This window comes from Aulonocara stuartgranti (assembly GCF_965226115.1).
Source record: "Aulonocara stuartgranti genome assembly, chromosome: 15".
NCBI classification, from domain to species: domain Eukaryota; kingdom Metazoa; phylum Chordata; class Actinopteri; order Cichliformes; family Cichlidae; genus Aulonocara; species Aulonocara stuartgranti.
This window is the reverse complement of record NC_138951.1, coordinates 19,191,135-19,209,712: the sequence shown is the minus strand read 5'-3', so window position 1 is coordinate 19,209,712 and position 18,578 is coordinate 19,191,135. Positions and strand designations below refer to the sequence as shown.

Genomic DNA, 18,578 nt, shown 5'->3' with positions numbered 1-18,578 from the left:
AAAGATTCTGAGAATCCTCTCAGAGAGCTCCTAACTTAACCTAAAAATTCCTTGCCAGGAGTTTTAGCTTAGAAGTGATTCCAGAACATTTTCAGTGAACTCTGAGCAAGGAATGGATGGAAAATCCTATCTTAGTGAGGAGGTGTGGTTGACCCCGTTGCTAGGTATGAGTCATCATTTCAAAAGCCGTGATTGGTTGATCCTACAAGTTTGATGGAAATGAGCTTTTGGTGATAATGAGCAAAGGATGTACCCTCAAATCAATAAACATATTATACACTCTAATCTTATGCTGACTGTAATTGTAAATAATATTTCACATTCAAGAAAATATCTGGAAAATGAATAGTAAGCTGTAGGGGTTATAGCCATTAGAATCTAAAATATGTGAAAACTTAAACTCATTACACCCTGTTCAAATAATGATTCGTGTCTTATTTGCTCATATTAATATCCTAGCTGGCATATTTTGTACTTTCACTCCCATATGGACCCCGTTGAAAACAAGATGGCCTATCTCAAGAGGCTGTCCTTAATGAAGTAGAAATCACAAAGTTACAAGTCCAGTGTGGTCTTAACGAGGGTAACACAGCTCAGCTTTTAGCAATGTCTGTGATTGCAGACCCAAGTCATCACTGCTGGCATTGTTGCATTTTCCCGGTTGCCAAATACCTCGGGGTTGTGATTACTTTCGTCTCCGGTGTAATAGCGTTGTGGCGTCGAGTTGGTGAAGTAATTGCATCTCTAAGGAGATCCACCACAAACATGATTCCTGCACGATCCAATCTGTAGCATCTCAATAATTCCCTGTCATCCAGTGTTTGCAGGACATCTCTCCTGCCTCTTCTGTTGGCCATTTTGTGCAGCTGCTTAGGGGAACTCCTAAGCCACTAAAAGTCCTCTTCCCTGCTCTTAGCAGATCTCGCCTTAGGAGCCCTTTTAAGCGCTAGGAATCTTGAGGAATAGCTTTTATATTAACTGGGATTGTCATGTCACTTTTAGGGGAAATTCTAAGAAAACGTCATGACTCTGAGAATTTTCTTAGAATTTGGCCGCTAGGAGCCACATTTTGCACAAAGATTCTTTAGGGATACGGGCCCTGGAGTTTATCTGTTAAGGCAGCGGTCCTCAACCCCCGGGCCACGGACCGATACCGGTCCGTGAGTCGTTTGGTGCCAGGCTGCGAGAGTTGAGGCTCGGGTGTGAAATGTATGGTTTTCAGGGGTTTTATTGGTTTTTAGCGTTATTTTGTTATCGTTTTTATCGTTAACTCTGTTTTCCTGGGTCTTTTATGAATAAATCTTCTTTTTTTCGGTACTGGTACTAGTTTTATTTTGTTGTATTTATCCGCGACACCTTAAAAGCCGGTCTGTGAAAATATTGTCAGGCATAAACCGGTCCGTGGCTCAAAAAAGGTTGGGGACCGCTGTGTTAAGGTGATATATTAGAGAGGACTGGTTTTACTTAATGCTTATTCTATTTCCACCAAACATTGATAACATGATTGACCTCAAAGCAGTGAAAGCAAACTCTCTTTTACAAATTGGTCTCTTATTAGTTGCCCATCAAAGATCTGAGGTTCATTGACTACGACCATGCACAAATAACTAGAATAACCTTAGCAAACTCATGCCATTGTAAACTGGAAACAGGCACACTCAATCAGTGGCTTAAGTATGCTTTGAGAGACAAAAAAAATGCAGCCACAAGATGGCCGAAATTTAAAGGATAGATCCAAACAAGTAAGCCACTTGGGGAGGGGAGAGATCACTACTTTGGTAGGTTTTAAATTGATACTCGTTTTTAGGTTTCACTTGATAAAAACTATATTCTATGTTTTATACTGTATAATTGTGTGTTTGTGTGTGTATGTGTGTGAATATGGCTTCCAGTGTAAAAAGTGCTTTGAATGCTCACAAAGAATAGGTAAGTGTTACATACAGTGGGGCAAAAAAGTATTTAGTCAGCCACCGATTGTGCACGTCCACCTAAAATGATGACAGAGGTCAGTAATTTGCACCAGAGGTACACTTCAACTGTGAGAGACAGAATGTGAAAAAAAAATCCATGAATTCACATGGTAGGATTTGTAAAGAATTTATTCGTAAATTAGGGTGGAAAATAAGTATTTGGTCACCTCAAACAAGGAAAATCTCTGGCTCTCACAGACCTGTAACGTCTTCTGTAAGAAGCTTTTCTGTCCCCCACTCGTTACCTGTATGAATGGCACCTGTTTGAACTCATCATCTGTATAAAAGACACCTGTCCACAGCCTCAAACAGTCAGACTCCAAACTCCGCCATGGCCAAGACCAAAGAGCTTTCGAAGGACACCAGGAAAAGTATTGTAGACCTCCACCAGACTGGGAAGAGTGAATCTACAATAGGCAAGCAGCTTGGTGTGAAAAAATCAACTGTGGGAGCAATCATCAGAAAATGGAAGACATACAAGACCACTGATAATCTCCCTCGATCTGGGGCTCCACGCAAGATCTCATCCCGTGGGGTCAAAATGATCATGAGAACGGTGAGCAAAGATCCCAGAACCACACGGGGGGACCTGGTGAATGACCTGCAGAGAGCTGGGACCAAAGTAACAAAGGTCACCATCAGTAACACACTACAACAGCAGGGAATCAAATCCTGCAGTGCCAGACGTGTTCCGCTGCTGAAGCCAGTGCATGTCCAGGCCCGTCTGAAGTTTGCCAGAGAGCACATGGATGATACAGCAGAGGATTGGGAGAATGTCATGTGGTCAGATGAAACCAAAGTAGAACTTTTTGGTATAAACTCAACTCGTCGTGCTTGGAGGAAGACGAATACTGAGTTGCATCCCAAGAACACCATACCTACTGTGAAGCATGGGGGTTGAAACATCATGCTATGGGGCTGTTTTTCTGCCAAGGGGACAGGACGACTGATCCGTGTTAAGGACAGAGTGAATGGGGCCATGTATCGTGAGATTTTGAGCCAAAACCTCCTTCCATCAGTGAGAACTTTGAAGATGAAACGAGGCTGGGTCTTCCAACATGACAATGATCCAAAACACACCGCCCGGGCAACAAAGGAGTGGCTCCGTAAGAAGCATTTGAAAGTCCTGGAGTGGCCTAGCCAGTCTCCAGACCTCAACCCCATAGAAAATCTGTGGCGGGAGTTGAAAGTCCGTGTTGCTCGGCGACAGCCCCAAAACATCACTGCTCTCGAGAAGATCTGCATGGAGGAATGGGCCAAAATACCAGCTACTGCGTGTGCAAACCTGGTAAAGACCTATAGTAAACGTTTGACCTCTGTTATTGCCAACAAAGGTTATGTTACAAAGTATTGAGTTGTATTTTTGTTATTGACCAAATACTTATTTTCCACCCTGATTTACGAATAAATTCTTTACAAATCCTACCATGTGGATTCATGGATTTTTTTTTCACATTCTGTCTCTCACAGTTGAAGTGTACCTCTGGTGCAAATTACTGACCTCTGTCATCATTTTAGGTGGGGGAACTTGCACAATCGGTGGCTGACTAAATACTTTTTTGCCCCACTGTAAATACCATCCTATTTAGTTCTTTCTTCAACCAAATCAGAAAAAGGCTCTGAAAATGCTTCATTCTGATGGCTCAAGGAAGAAACACTGCCCTAATAAAAACATGTCATTATTTTCTTGGAAGATTACCGAGAGGGGCTAGAAGAGCTCCTAAAAGAGTGTCTTGATTTTAAAAAATCTCCTTCTGCAGCTCATATGTAAAAAGCAAAAATGCCTAATAACAACACAACATAGTAACTGGTGAATTTAATAGGTTGGGTTTAAGAACACTGACTGTAAAATAAACTTAGACAACTGGCATGACAAGAAACAACTCTGCAGTGAAGCTGCTGTGTTAAAGACAAAATGGTGAAAATGCAACAACAATAATGGAGGGGGAAAACGCAGTGGAAAAATACTAGTGCTTGAATAAGAAAAAGAAAAAAAACTTATTAGGTTAAATACTACATGAAGTATAATTAACAATGAATTTAGTCAACATGCAATGTTGAAAGTGTGTTACGAAGTTCGCTGGTCGTTGCATGACATATCTTCAGCTTACCGTTACTGGTAGCAGATCTATGCTGGCATTAGGTATTTTCTGTTCTGCAGCAGTTTGCCCTCTAGTGGTTGTTTGTGTGTGTTTTTTTTTACTCTGTAAGATCTAGCCAGAGGCAGTTTCACCTCCGTTAATCTGTTGCCATCCATGCCTTCACAAGCTGATAAACGGCATCATCTGTGAGTAATATTGTTTGTTATCACTGAGACAACTTGTGTGCATTATTATTTGTTGTGAAGGCGTGATATAGTTTGTAGTTAGAATTTAATTTGAATGCATGTATAACCTAAGCTAGTAAGGTTAAGCTAGCTCATATGTCATGTGGTTTCTTTAACGTTTTGATCATGAGTGTGATTTCATTTGATGTTTTATTCGGGCACTCACTAAGCAGATAAATATTGTGCTCATATTTTTGAATATGTGTTTGTTATACTGTATATTGAGGCAACTTTTTTATTGGTTTATTTCTGGTTTTGTCAACAGTTTCACACTTTTTCCTTATTAAATCATCCAACTCAACACATTGGCCTGTTCCCTGGATTTTGATTAGGAGAGTGTTTAGCTGTCTGTATAGCTGAGTCTACGTTCACGAGGACAACGCTTAGTGAGGACAGAACAGTGAAAAGATGGCCCATCACATCAAGCTTTGAAGGAATCTCGGCAGCCTATTTCTTCGCCACCAGTAACCAGTAAGTAAGTAGAAGAAAAACATCAAAGAGGCTACGTTCGCTTCTTCTGTATCTTTTTACGGGATTTGAAGACCCATTCACCTGCCTGTATTAAACAATGTCCAGCTCAAACCCTATTGACGCCGATATTCAGAGCCTGGAGGTTAGGTCAGAGTGTGCTGCCTCAGCTGCATTTTCCAAGCAAAGTTCAAATAAATCTTCAGCTAGTGCCGCTGCTGCTAAAGCTCGTGCCAAGGCGGAAGCTGCACGCACGCGAGCAGCCTATGCCAAACGTCAAATAGACATGCAAGTGGAGAAAGCACGCATAGAGGCTACATTGAATGCACTAAAAGAAGAGTGTGAAGCAGAGGCTCAAGTGTTTGAGGCTGCTGCAGATTTAGACAACTGTGACCTTGGGAGTAAAGCCAGTCATGCTCAAGCAACGAAGCAGTCATTACAGCGAACTGGTGAGTTCATCCAAGCACATTTCTCTTCAGGGCAGAGTTATGCTTTAGCTCAAAATGAGAAAGAAACACAGGCTGCTGCTTCTGTACCACAACACAGACACCTCCCAGATATCAAAGTTCATCGCATCAGTCGTGACACACAACAGCCGTATCCTTCTGCTTGCTCGGCTGAAGGCCTGCACCCAGGCAACCAGAGAAAGAATCGCCCTGACCCTCTGTCTTTTAACACAGATAGAGATGTCCCCTCCATGCACACACATCGCTGCACAGACTCAACAAACCAACTTCCACCCCGCTCACCACTGGAGGCTCAAGGTGTATCTGAGTTAGCTGTATATCTGGCGCGTCGAGACCTTGTCACAGCTGGACTAAAAGTGTTTGATAACCAGCCTGCTAGTTATCTGTCATGGAAATCTAGCTTTGTTAACGCTGTGGAGGGACTTAGCCTCAAACCTAGTGAAGAACTGGACCTGCCCATTAAGTGGCTTGGTGGGGAGTCGCTACACCACGCCAAGAGGATAAGGGCAGTTTATGTCAACAATCCATTCATGGGTTTGAACATGCTTTGGCGAAGGCTGGACAAGTGTTATGGCTCTCCAGAGGCCATTGAAGCTTCTCTCTTCGATAGATTGAACCACTTCCCAAAGCTTTCAAATAGAGATCACCAGAAGCTTCAAGAACTCGGAGACCTGCTCCTAGAGATCGAAGCTGCTAAGCAAGAGGGATATTTGCCAGGGCTCAGCTTCCTAGACACTGCAAGGGGAATAAACCCTATAGCGGAGAAACTGCCCCACAATGTCCAAGAACAGTGGATAACTCAGGGGTCTCGCTATAAGAGGGAGCACCAAGTTCCATATCCCCCTTTCTCATTTTTTGTGGACTTCGTGTATAACCATGCAGAGATGAGAAATGATCCTAGCTTTGCTTTTGCTAACTTCGGTTCAGCTGTGTTCAAAGGTGACGGATCCTTCTCCAAACAATGGAAATCCAAACCTCCTTTATCCGTAAGTAAAACTGAGGTAGGAAACCCCCCCACCTCTCAGTCCTCCAAAGGACTCACCGTTGATCTAGACAGAGAGTGTCCTCTCCACAAGAAACCTCACTCCCTCAGGAAATGCCGAGGCTTTCGAGAAAGATCACTTGCAGAGCGAAGACGCTTCCTGGTGGAGCACTCCATATGTTTTAAATGTTGTGCTTCAGCAACTCACCAAGCTAAAGAGTATAAAGCTGACATCCACTGCTCTGAGTGTGACAGCGACCGGCACATTGCAGCACTCCATCCTGGACCGGCACCTTGGGCTCCAAGTTCCAGACCACCTTCTGCAGAGCATGGTGGGGAGCCTACCGAGTGTGTCACTGACATAGCAGCCTCTTCATGCACAGCCGTGTGTGGTGAGGGTCTTAAAGGTAAATCATGTTCCAAAATCTGTCTGGTATCCCAAGGGTCTCCCAGACCAAAAGGTGAGGACATACGTGATGCTGGATGACCAAAGCAATGTGTCGCTAGCCAGATCAGCATTCTTTGACATGTTTGACATCCAGGGTGAGGCTTCCCCCTATACCCTCAAAACATGCTCAGGAATCACCGAGACTGCTGGAAGAAGGGCCTCTGGATTTATGGTGGAGTCAGCTGATGGACAGTTGCACTTATCATTGCCGACTCTTATTGAGTGCAACCTGATTCCCAATAATAGGGACGAAATCCCTACTCCAGAAGCTGCCCAAAGCCACAAGCATCTCAAGTGTATTGCTGACAGGATCCCTCCTCTTGATGCATCAGCTGAGATACTTTTGTTACTTGGGAGGGACATCATCCGAGTTCACAAAGTGCGCAGTCAGCGTAACGGCCGTCACAACGAACCTTATGCCCAACAAGTGGATCTAGGTTGGGTAATAGTCGGTGACGTCTGTCTCGGTGAGGCTCACCGGCCGACTGTCAACACATTCAAGACCAATGTCCTTGAAAATGGACGACCAAGCTACTTCAAGCCTTGTGAGAACAGGATCATCTGCAAAGAAAAGTTCATAGAGGAACAGCTAATATCCCCTGACACACTGACTTCCAGTCAGCCAAGCTTAGGTGAGCTGGTCTTCAGCCATTCAAAAGAGGATGATAAGCTGGCACCCTCCATCGAAGATGAAATCTTCCTCCAGATCATGAACAAGGAGTTCAAGAAAGATGATTCCAACAGCTGGGTGGCTCCCCTGCCATTTCGTAGTCCAAGACCACGTTTACCAAATAATCGAGAGCAAGCCCTCAGCCGACTGATGTCACTTCGCCGTACCTTGAATAGGAAACCGGAGATGAAACATCATTTCATAGATTTCATGGAGGATATTTTCAAAAATGGACACGCTGAGCCAGCTCCCCCACCAGAGCCTGACAAAGAGTATTGGTATTTACCTTCCTTTGGTGTCTATTACCCCCAGAAACCGGGAAAAATAAGGATCGTCTTTGATTCAAGCGCACAGTTCAAAGGCATCTCATTGAATGATGTGCTCTTACAAGGCCCGGACCTCAACAACACCCTAATTGGGGTTCTCATGCATTTCAGAATGGACCCAGTTGCTGTGATGACAGACATTCAACAGATGTTCCACAGTTTCCTAGTGAGGGAGGATCATCGGGACCACCTCCGATTCTTGTGGTTTCGTAACCACCAACTTGATGACAAAGTGCTGGAGTACCGCATGAGGGTTCAATGTGTTTGGTAACTGTCCCTCGCCAGCTGTGGCCATTTATGGCCTGAAGAGGACGGCTATGGAGGGTGAAGAGGACTATGGACCTGAAGTGTGGAGCTTTGTGCACAGACATTTCTATGTTGATGATGGCCTAAAATCTTTCCTCAGTGCAGAAGATGCCATCAAAGTGCTGAAAGGTGCACAAGACATGCTAGCGCAATCCAACCTCAGACTACACAAGATTGTGTCTAACAGTGTTGAGGTCATGAGGGCATTTCCAGCTGAAGATCTAGCTAGCAACCTGCAAGACCTGGACGTGGGTCAGGACTCCCCTCCCATGCAGCGCAGCCTGGGTCTTGGTTGGGATCTTGCTACAGATACTCTAACTTTCCGTGTGGACTGCGCAGAAAAACCCTTTACACGTTGGGGTGTGTTGTCTACTATCAACAGCTTATTTGACCCGTTGGGGTTCGCTGCTCCCTTCAGTGTTCAGGGCCGCCTCATTTTGAGAGAACTCACCACTGAGACTTGTGACTGGGATGCACCACTGCCCCGAGAAAAGCTTGAACAGTGGCAGAGGTGGTGCACATCTCTTCAAGACCTAAGAGAGTTGAAGATCCCAAGGGCCTACACAATGGTCCCACTCTCCACAGCTCAGAGCAAGGAGATCTGTATCTTTTGTGATGCATCTACCAAAGCTATTGCTGCTGTTGCTTATCTGAGAGTCACAGATGCTGCAGGACATAGCAAAGTTGGATTCCTGTTTGGGAAAACAAAGTTGGCACCTAAGCCTGACATCACCATCCCAAGGCTTGAGCTCTGTGCAGCCGTTCTTGCAGTGGAACTGGCAGAGGTTATGTCTGCAGAGTTAGACATTCAGGTAGACGACATCAAGCTTTTCTCAGACAGTAAAGTAGTACTTGGGTATATATTTAATGACTCTAGACGGTTCTACGTCTATGTTCATAACAGGGTACAAAGGATCAGACGTTCAACCAACAAAAGCCAATGGAACTATGTTCCTTCTGATGTCAACCCAGCTGACCATGCAACTAGAGCGATTCCAGCTAACCAGCTTGCAGCTTCCTCCTGGTTGTCTGGACCAGCCTTTCTTGTAGACAAGCAACATTGTCACTTAAAACAGGAAGCTTTCAGCCTAGTTGAACCCGCAACAGATGTGGAACTACGTCCAGAAGTAGTGACTTGTGTCACAAATTTGTCATTTCAGCTGGGCAGTAAACGCTTTGAGCGATTTTCAAGTTGGAGGTCACTCACCAGAGCTATTGCCAGGCTCTGCCACATTGCTTACTCCTTTACAAGGGCAGCAAAAGAAGGTCCTTGCCACGGTTGGCACAACTGCAAGCTGCTTTTCAGTCCAGACCAGCTGCATCATGCAAGGATCAGAATTTTTCTTGCTGTCCAAAGGCAGGTCTATTCAGAAGAAATACACTGCTTACAAAAGGGAGGTCAGGTCCCTAAACAGTGCTCTCTCAGCAAGCTTTGTCCTTTCATTGATTCTGAAGGTCTTCTCCGCGTCGGAGGACGACTGAAAAAGTCACAGCTCACAGCAGAAGAGGGTCAGCCAGTTATCATGCCTGGTAAACATCATGTTACCTCCTTGCTTATCAGACACTGCCATGAGCAAGTCTGCCATCAAGGACGACACTTGACGGAAGGCGCTTTGAGGAGTGCTGGTTTCTGGATTGTTGGAGGAAGACGGTCTGTCAGCAGTTTGGTCTACAACTGTGTGACATGTCGAAGATTGCGTGGGAGAGAGGAGGAGCAGATAATGGCAGACCTGCCTGCTGATCGCTTGAGTACAGATCCTCCGTTCACCTTTATTGGATTGGATGTGTTCAGACCATGGTGTGTCACCTCAAGGAGGACACGTGGAGGGCTAGCCAACAGTAAGCGTTGGGCAATCATCTTCACATGTATGAGCGTGCGTGCCATACACATCGAGGTCATCGAATCAATGGATTCATCCAGTTTCATTAACGCTCTAAGACGCTTCTTTGCAGTTAGAGGGCCTGTCAAACAGCTAAGGTCAGACTGTGGTACTAATTTTGTTGGAGCCTGTCGAGAGCTTGGGATCAGTTCCAAAGGCTGTAACAACAAGGAAGTGTCCAACTACCTGTCTGATCAGGGCTGTGTATGGCTGTTTAACCCTCCCCACTCTTCACACATGGGGGGAAGCTGGGAGAGGATGATCGGTGTCACACGTCGGATCCTTGACGCAATGTTCCTCAAGCTTGGGTCTTTTCAGCTCACACATGAGGTCCTGACAACATTTATGGCAGAGGTAACTGCAATTGTCAATTCCAGACCACTTACTTCAGTGTCCACAGATCCAGACGAACCTCTCATCCTCACTCCTGCTATGCTGCTAACTCAGAAGATTGCTGTACTCCCTGTTCCTCCTGGTAACTTTGATGATAGTAATATCTTCAGACGTCAGTAGCATCAGGTTCAAAGCTTGGCCAACACATTCTGGGAGAGGTGGAAAAGGGAGTACCTCAGTAGTCTACAAGGTCGAAAGAAATGGAGAACGGAGAGACCTAATCTCATGGACGGAGACGTTGTTCTAATGAAAGACAATTCACTGAAGAGACATGACTGGCCCACAGGACTGATCATAAGGACTTTTCCAAGTGACAATGGAAAGGTCAGGAAGGTCGAGGTGAAAGTTTTCAGAGACAGTGTTCCAAAACTTTACCTAAGGCCAGTGTCTGAAGTTATACTCCTGTTGCAGAGAAACTCTGTCAAGTGATGTGCAGTTTGACATCCTAGGGATGTCAGGTGGGGAGTATGCTGGCATTAGGTATTTTCTGTTCTGCAGCAGTTTGCCCTCTAGTGGTTGTTTGTGTGTGTTTTTTTTTACTCTGTAAGATCTAGCCAGAGGCAGTTTCACCTCCGTTAATCTGTTGCCATCCAGCTGATAAACGGCATCATCTGTGAGTAATATTGTTTGTTATCACTGAGACAACTTGTGTGCATTATTATTTGTTGTGAAGGCGTGATATAGTTTGTAGTTAGAATTTAATTTGAATGCATGTATAACCTAAGCTAGTAAGGTTAAGCTAGCTCATATGTCATGTGGTTTCTTTAACGTTTTGATCATGAGTGTGATTTCATTTGATGTTTTATTCGGGCACTCACTAAGCAGATAAATATTGTGCTCATATTTTTGAATATGTGTTTGTTATACTGTATATTGAGGCAACTTTTTTATTGGTTTATTTCTGGTTTTGTCAACAGTTTCACACTTTTTCCTTATTAAATCATCCAACTCAACACATTGGCCTGTTCCCTGGATTTTGATTAGGAGAGTGTTTAGCTGTCTGTATAGCTGAGTCTACGTTCACGAGGACAACGCTTAGTGAGGACAGAACAAGATCCTTATTGATAAAAGGGCATCCACAGACGTGACAAAGCATCATTAGCACATTTTTTCTAAAATTAAAGCAAATTCTTAGTGGTCAACATTGGGTAAGAGAAATGAATATTTCACAAAAAACAAATGAAAAAAATTGAATGTTTAAAGTTGAATTAAATAGCATTTGTTTGTTTGTTTTTCCACAACGTATGTCAGCATGTTTTTATGTTAGTTCATAGTTATGTTAAATTACACTAATACGAAAGCATATCTTTTAAGACATTTAATGCCAAACATTAATGACACGTCAGTGACCTAACTGAGATAACTGTCTTAATTGTTTTTTTCCTTACCTGTCAAAAACAGGATTTGCTTTAGTTCCTTCTATATAATATTAATATTTTTATATAATATTTTATATTTTATATATTTATATTTTATATATTTACTTCGATATACACATCATGAATACAGAAACTTTCAGTTCTTATTTTAATGGTTTGTTTTTTTGATAAACAGACACTTGTTATTAACTTCCTGCAGTGTTAAATGTTACAATTTAAGCTTGTGTTCATTAACATGTATTATATTGACTCTCTATAACCTTTTAGGGCAAAATTCAGATCGTAATTGAGCATTGTACTGAAAATGTGTCTATGCCTTTACTCTATACAGAGCACTTGATCACATGGCAAGTGTTTTAGTGCAAACAGTTAGTTGAACACAGATGTTAAGTTCATTAATCTGTTGAAAGGTGAGTAGGTAGGCTAGTAGCACACTATTTTTATTTATAAATACAAAGTCGTAACAATGAATATGACTGAATGAGTGAATTAATTTATTTGAATCTAGAAATACTACTGTGATATCTTTTTTGTGTTTCAGAATGAAGTCTGCCATAATCTTTCTTGTATTTACACTGGTCCTCTTCATGGCTGATCCTACAGAACTTCAACCTCAAGGAAAGCAGGTTTCTGGTAAGTTAGAGCTGTATCATTATAGCAAAACTGAGGCCGTGAAAGATCAAACGTTCAAAACATCAAACTTTTACTGAACTTTATTATCCTTTTGTAGTGTTCTCTGAAACTTTATATATAACTAATGAAAAAAGAATAGAAAAAAGATCGAGTGATCGGGAGATATAGGGTGGTCCCGTCGAGAGTTAGGCCAAGGGTAGAGCGATGTGTTTTTTCATCTATGAAAAAAAACCGTGCCACTACTTCCTACCCTTTTCCCGTTCTCTAAATAATGTGAGATGTGAGTGAGTTTGGTCTTTGGCAAAAAGAATTATATTGAACTGAACTGAGGTAAAACAAGAGGGATCAGTGCTAAATAAAATGTTTGTTTTTTTGTTTTTTTGTTTTTTTGTTTTTTATATTCAATTAAACTTAAAATCCTAATTAGATAACTGATTTTAGTTGTCCCAACAAGATGTTACAGGACACAGAAAGAGAAAATGCAACATGACTTTAGTTCAGTCAAGTGAAGCTCAGCTACAATGTTAAGTTAATGCCAACTGATTTCTCAGATGACACAGTTTTTTGTATCTATCTGTTCATTTTTATTTTTTTTTTTGGGGGGGGGGGGGGGGATTTCGACCACCTGTCTGATTTCACGTCACTGGATTGACGAATCTATAAAGCTGTTGTAGCCAGTCTCCATTACTTGCACATCCATTCATTTCCAGCCCACCTCCACCCATGCTATTCATACCTAAGAGTGTTGTAAGAGTGGGAGCAAGGTGGGAAGCTGTGAACAGAACAGAGCAATACCTTCGAATATAAATTCTTACAGATGGAAATAAAAATGTTCACTGTGCTGATCTTACATTAACATGTTGTAATGTAATTGTAGGTAGAAATAAGAACTTTTTAAGTGTTTATTCAACAGCCTCATTTCCCAGATCAGTATCAAAAGCTGAAGAACAATATTCTCAATGTATATGCATATATCGTCATGTCCTGATAACTCTTTTTAACATGTCGTTTTAGGAGAAGTCGTCGAAAAAGTCCTTAAGGAACTGATTCAGAGCGTGGTTAAGTAAGTACTCTTCTTTAATAGTTAAAAGTTATTAACAATGACTGAAATTTTAAAGAAAAAAGTATCATTTAATAGATATGGTGACTTTTTCAAGTATTCCGACTTCAATCTTCTACACCTAGGCCTGGACCTAAGGCTGTGAACTTCGACGAATTTGAAGATGCTGTGATGTCATAGAACTATGACATTTTAAGGAGCAGTTTGGTGGGGATCCAGGGCCCCCTTATGCTTTGCAATGCAATCAACAGACAAGGAGTCTTTGTTGTTGTTGATGTTGACTATTATGCCTTAACCTCCTAAGACCCAAACTCTTCCATGGCATGCATTTTTAATTTCTCTTTGATATTTGGGCTGATTGGCACCTGATGAATGTAAAAACAAAGAATTACCAGATTTTTTTTTTAACCTAATTTTTGTTCCTGAGAAAAATGAGATCCACATATGAGGATATTTGTTTAAAATAGAACAGTGGCAGTATAATGTCCTTGTGAGTGGATATCAGGCACTTGTAAAGCAAAATGTAGTATTTTGGTCTGGATAACCCAAAATGTGATGTCCACATATATGGATGCCAGGTCCTAGGAAGTTAATAACTGGAAACCAAAAAAATATATATAAAAAAAAAACCTTGCTGCTGCAAACTGCTCAATAAATAAAACTGCAATAGAATAAAAAGACAAACTTTGTCTGTTGTTATTAAGTCATAACAAGAGAGTGTATTGTATTTTCACCAACAGTGATTTTTTAAGTAAAATATGTTAGCCATGGCATTCCTAACTTTCTTCACATGTGTAGGTGCGCAAGTACTCTGGCTTCCTCCCACAGTCCAAAGACATGCAGTTAGTGGGGTTAGGTTAATTTGCGATTATAAATTGCCCATATGGGTGATCATGAGTGTGAATGGTTGCCTGTACAGTATGTCTGTGTTAATCCTGTGACAGACTGCTGACCTCTCAAAGCTGTATTCTGCCTAACGCATTAAAGCAGCTGAGATAGCCTGCCAGCAACCTAAGCAGATAGGTCCACAAACTCTGACATGAAGAAAAGTGAACTTTGGAGCTTGTTAGTAGTAGCATTGTACTTTGTTTTAAATAGAGTAAATCCACAGTAAAGTTACAAAAGTCAACTTAGTCAATGGTTAACTAAGTTTGATACGATGTTTAAATTAGGCAGCTTCCTGAAGGCTGATGCTTTCCTAGCCATCCCACTTTGTATCGCACTCGTACTTGCAGGAAGCAGAAGTAAAGCTAAAGGGGGGTATTGGGTGTACTAGACCTTATTTATTTCAAACATTTTTCAGATTAAGACAGAAATAAAATCAAGTATTATATTAATTAGACTGTATTATTATTAAAAATGTTGAAAAAACAACATTTTCTGAAGGCCAATAAAAATGGACATGGACCAGTAAAACTTTAAGCCATAGACCCGGGGGTGTTCGGTTTGACACTGAATTATTATTAACTTTAATTATTAACATCTACAATGTCAATACATCTTCCTTTCAGGAGCTCAACTTTGTATCAAAGCTCAGGGCAAACATCAGAATGCTGATACGCTTGCATTTCTTTACTGCCCCTAACACATGCTCCTTTTAAAGACTTACAAAGAAAAACTCAGTCATTCGATATCGCACTTAAACATGCAGACACACATGCACAAAAAAATATACACACACTAAATGTACCTCCGCGAAGAGATATAATACTGTCACATAATTTATGCCTTAGTTTAGATTGCAGGTGTACATTACTTTATTTGACATTACTGTACATTAAATTATTTATATTTGCATTTAAGGAAATATTTTCTTTAAAAAAAGCTTTATTATGTCATGTAAGTGTAATGAAAGAGTTTAGTTTGTTTTTTTATACGTAGATCTTTTAAGTAGTAAAGCTATTAAAGCAATTTCTAAAATAGAAACAACTAACCTGCTTGTTGTGAAAGTGAAAGACCTGTTTTTTTGTCATTTGAATTTTTATTACTGCTTTTTAATAAGAGAAAAAATAATTATTATCTGTTTACTTGATTAACCAATGGAATAATTGATTAATAAAATAATCGACAGCTGCAGCCCTAAAGTGGAGGAAGATTGCTGCAGGTGATAAAACAACTACATGGAAAAGGTACTTTTTGGATGTTACTACATAGCAATATAATGGCGCTGATGGAGTTAAGGCAAGATGGAACTTCTTGTAGAAACTTACAGATTATATTTATATAGTTATAAACTTTAATTTGTTTTGGTAAAAAGCTCATTATTTAGTCTTGCTGTTTACTTAAGCTTATTTTAAGGTTTTAGTTGACAAGACTAAATTTGTTTAAGTGTCCTCAAAGTAACTCTTGGATTTCATTAGAAGTGCCTGCACCATTTTCTGGCACACTTCTGTACATTGCACTTATTGCACAATCAGTGTGATCGAGGCCTTTTTGTTACTACCCTTTTTTGTTTCTAACTCATCATATGAATTTGCTTCAAATTGTTCGTCAGCATCAATGTGTGTTGTTGACAAATGATCTTGCACAAGCACTGTGACTTGACATCTGATAAGATGAGCAGCTGCACATTTCCTCTATGTTCTTAAGAGTTTCAGAGCACAAAGTGTATTTAGGACTCAAGGCCTTTGAAGTCAAGCTGGTGACATGGATGTTTCTAGTCAAATAATTTAAATAAGATGGCTAAATGTTAGCAACTGGTGGTTTTACAGAAGAATATTTTTCTATTAGTTATTCCTAAAATAACATATCATATCACGCGAAGAAAAAAACAATGCTTTTCAGAACAGCAAATTTTTGAAACAAGGTTCCATCTGCATGTTGGCATTAAAATGTCAAATGTGTTCAATCTTCCTATAATAATGAAAATGTATCTCTTTTTCTTTTTAAAAACTACAAACTCTTCCTAGACATCCGATTAGCCATTGTGTTTATATTGGTCATGAGGATTGCTTAAACTGAGAAATGTGTTTTAGGAGACTTTTAAATTGCTCAAGATGTGTTTGGTAAAACTGCAAGTAGCAAAGGACGACAAAAAGCTTGCATGTAAAATTACTCAATAATGGTGCTATTGTCTTAGCAAGTTTAATTATTATGGTAAATGATATATTTCTTGCACACTATCAAGACACATAATAAAAAAGGTTTAGACCTCAAATTTGTGATCAACCAAAAACATGGCAATGACTGCAGTACGCCTAATGCCTTGACTTGCCACTTAGTTATAGGCCATGACAATGTGAAAGCTGGCCCGGATGCACATTGTCATCTACTTTTCTGCTTTTCCTACTTCAACATGTTGTCATTGAAAAAGCACAAATAAGAACAAATTACAATTTCAGGTTGTTCCACCTTGATTATTTTAGTGAAACGAAGAAAAAATAAGACTAGGTATCTAAATACCTACAAAATTTTGAATGGATGCTTATTCAGGCAAAATTATGTCAGTTTTGTAATGTAATTTCACAGATTTAAATTAGGTGTTTGCCCCTGTTTTCAGTGTTTGACCACAGCTAAGATACCTGGCTACTGTAATAACTCTAAGTGAAACTCAGTAAGAGAATTTTAAAAATCTGAATCTCCTATGTACTTGGTTATTTCTGTGTTAAGGTTAGAAAACATTTATAATAAACCCTAGTGATTCAAGCTAGAAAATTAAACTGTTGTTTCAATTACTTTTCATCAGGCAACTTTTTGTTTTGAAGATGCACATTATTATAATACTTTTTTTTTTTTTGGTGTTTAGCTCGAAATGTGTATATTTTAAGAACACAGCTCTGTTTTCATTTCATTGGTTAATGGAAGTTGACTCATGACTCAAAAAACTCTCTCACAAGTTGAAAACACTTTAGAGCACCTCCTACCCAAAATGATATATGTAGTGCAATAGTACTGGGTTTCCACCTATTATTGAGAAACTGAGTGTAACCACTAAAACCAAACCCCCCACTAAAAAGTTTAGATCTCTGCAGATATTGACTTGGACTCCATCTGTTCAGGTAAACGACATTTCATGTTTACTTAATGCAAAATCTGTCGGTTATGTAAACTCAACATGTATTGTGACACAAGTAAGATTTATTCTGAAATGTAAAACACATTGAGGAACAAGTTATCAGTGAAAGAGTAGGGTAGGGGCTCACATTTATAACGTTATAGGTCTTGATATATTTTTATTTTGCAGGATGAAGTTTGTTATGCTCTTTCTTGTGTTGTCCCTGGTTGTCCTCATGGCCGAACCAGGAGAGTGCTTTTTTAAGCGCCTTCAATCTATCTGGGGAGGTTTAAAAGAAGCATACAAAGGTGGCAAAGAAGCATGGAAAGGTAAATCGCAACTGATCATGATTCAATGATAACTCCAAAAAACTAAACTCTTGGGGGGGAAAAGCCAGAAAAAGTTGTGGTGTTGGAATATTGAATATAATATGCATTGTTTATTTTGCCATTGGTCATAGAGTATTCAGTACTCAGTGGGGTTATATAGTAAAACTGAGACATGTGGGGCATCAATGCAGGTTCCACAAATGTTGATGCTGTCACTTTTCTATAGCAGCTACACTCAAAAACTAACATTTATTCCATAATTATAAATTGAAGAAAAAAAATTACACCCAAATATGAACATACTAATTACTGTTGCTTTGTATCTTTTTTGTCTCTGTCATATCAGCACACAGAAACTCCGAGAAAATGAACAACAGGTAACTAATTGTGATCAGGCTGTTCATTTTGTTGATTTCATCTATTTAAAACCTAAAGTCTGTAAACAACATTTTCAAAGCTGAAAAACAAAACAAAATGGTCCGCCTTCATTAGGTCTATTATCAGGGCATTTCATACTGAAGTAAATTGGGCTATGTCCAACTAATTTAATATTTCAGATAACACAAAGCAGCTAAAATCTACGACTTTCTGAATTTTAGCCTAAAATTATTAGAAAAATATATTCTTTGTGAATAAGCATTCTTCTGATGGATCACTGCTGATCAACTGAATGATTCCTTCTGCACTGATTTTCATTTTCTCATCTCAATTTCACAACATACAGAAACCAACAAGCAGATACTAATCAAGCCCAACCGACATCAGGGACGAATTGGTTCTGAAGACACAAAGAATTACGGGATAAGGGTTTCTGTTTGAAAAATGCAGCATAGCAATATAAAAGTAGTCTGATTTTTGCATGACACATTGAAATGTAGTGATTTTTGCTACAGCTCAAATTTTCAAAAATGTAAAATGGCTTGATTTGCAAACTGTCCACATGAATA

At 40.2% G+C, this 18,578-nt stretch overlaps 2 protein-coding genes and 2 long non-coding RNA genes across 6 annotated transcripts in view; 3 read left to right on the top strand and 1 right to left on the bottom strand.

The window, feature by feature from the left end:
* The window catches only part of LOC309688873 (exostosin-1), a 368,281-nt gene that overhangs the window by 167,680 nt on the left and 182,023 nt on the right, over positions 1-18,578 (bottom strand). The gene's annotated exons all lie outside the window — the stretch shown is intronic.
* The window catches only part of gnpat (glyceronephosphate O-acyltransferase), a 302,570-nt gene that overhangs the window by 230,745 nt on the left and 53,247 nt on the right, over positions 1-18,578 (top strand). The gene's annotated exons all lie outside the window — the stretch shown is intronic.
* LOC309689857 lies at positions 12,147-13,576 on the top strand. Its single transcript, XR_014271538.1, has 3 exons — positions 12,147-12,248; positions 13,263-13,311; positions 13,434-13,576. It is a non-coding gene; the product is annotated as an uncharacterized lncRNA (long non-coding RNA).
* LOC309689856 lies at positions 17,180-18,519 on the top strand. Its single transcript, XR_014271537.1, has 4 exons — positions 17,180-17,306; positions 17,492-17,631; positions 17,978-18,008; positions 18,356-18,519. It is a non-coding gene; the product is annotated as an uncharacterized lncRNA (long non-coding RNA).